Below are 1,661 nucleotides of genomic sequence, written 5' to 3' on the forward strand. Positions count from 1 at the left end.
ATTAAACACCTACCAGGCATGAAAATAAGTGCTGCAATTACACTGGCAAACAAAATACATAAGGCCCTACACTCAAGATGCTTACAGACAGCAGATAAAAAAAACAACAAAACAGAAAATTTCGAAAAGCCCCTGACTGAGAAGCTTGTCTCTTCCTTTTAAACTAGGCACTGTCCAGCAGAAAAGGTGAGAAAGGCAGTAGACCTTTATACTAGGAAGTGTTAAGTACTAGGACGAGATACCTACAGGCAGCTCAGAGGAAGGGACTCTAGGAGCCTCAGGTTGGAGACAGTAAGAAGGTAGGTGATAGAAGGTTTCTCAGGGCACAACATATCTGAGCTGAGCACTGAAGTTCAAGAAGTTTGCAGACAAAGAGGAAGGGCAAGGATGGAATGCCAGGCAGAAGGTGCAGCAAGAACAAGGTAGGGAGGCAGGAAAGAGCACGGTGCCTGAGGGCTAACACAAACGTCTGTATTTTACTGTAAAATAGAGTGTAAGAGGGAGAGGCAAGAGATTAGGGGCTGAGAGGGACCAGAGCATGAAGGAGTTTGGATGCCAAGCTGAGATGCTTGGACTTGATCCAAAGAAGGGAAATAGCCACAGAAGGGTCTGAGTACCCGGTTGCCATCTGAGACTTTTAGAAAGGTGGAGGGGCTGGGGTGAGACCACAGGCCAGGAGGCCAGGAGGAGGCTGAGCAGCAGTCCAGGAGAGGAAGGAGGACAACCACGCTGGGGCAACATGGGGATAAGAGATGGCCACACCCTTGAAATGATGGAATCAGAGATTGTACAGCTGGGCGTGTCCTGGGACCACCAAGTTCCATCTACTCCGTTTGCAAAAACTGGGTCTTAGAGAGGGTGGTGGCCTACACATAAGTCTCACAGCAGATGAGTTTAGGGCTTGGGACTAGACTCGAGACCCTCATATTCCTAACCCCAAGTTCACTCCACAACACCACTGTGTCCCAATCTCCACCATTCGATTAATAATGATAATTAGGGCTTCCCTGGTGGCGCAGTGGTTGAGAGTCCGCCTGCCAATGCAGGGGACATGGGTTCGTGCCCTGGTCCAGGAGGATCCCACATGCCGCGGAGCGGCTGGGCCCGTGAGCCATGGCCGCTGAGCCTGTGCGTCTGGAGCCTGTGCTCCGCAACGGGAGAGGCCACAACAGTGAGAGGCCCGCGTACCGCAAAAAACAAAAATAAATAATGATAATTACAAGAACAATAATAATTACTATGACCCAACTACTGAGCCCCTGCTATGTGCTAGGCTCTGTGCTCAGCACACTGTGTGTAAAATCTCACTGAATCCTCCTAACACTCTGAAGGGTCAGAACTCCCCATTTTACAGATGAGAAACCTGAGGATCAGGAGGTGAAGTCACTCGAAGTTGAGCCTCAGTGTCTGTCTTAGTCTGTTTGGGCTGCTATAATAAAATACAAAACGCTGGGTAGCTTAAAGGATAGATTTACTTCTCACAGTTTTGGAGGCTTGGGAATTCAAGATCAAGGTGCCGGCAGATTCTGTCTCTGGTGAGGGCTCGTGTCCTGGCTTGTAGATAGCTTCCTCATTGTGTGTGACACAAGAGGGAGGGAGGGAGAGGGGGAGGGAGAGAGAGAGAGAGAGAGAGAGAGAGAGAGAGAGAGAGAGAGAGAGAG

This window comes from Aethalodelphis obliquidens, unplaced genomic scaffold (genome assembly GCF_003676395.1).
Source record: "Aethalodelphis obliquidens isolate GAN/ISIS:26980383/991018 unplaced genomic scaffold, ASM367639v1 scaffold28, whole genome shotgun sequence".
NCBI lineage: Eukaryota > Metazoa > Chordata > Mammalia > Artiodactyla > Delphinidae > Aethalodelphis > Aethalodelphis obliquidens.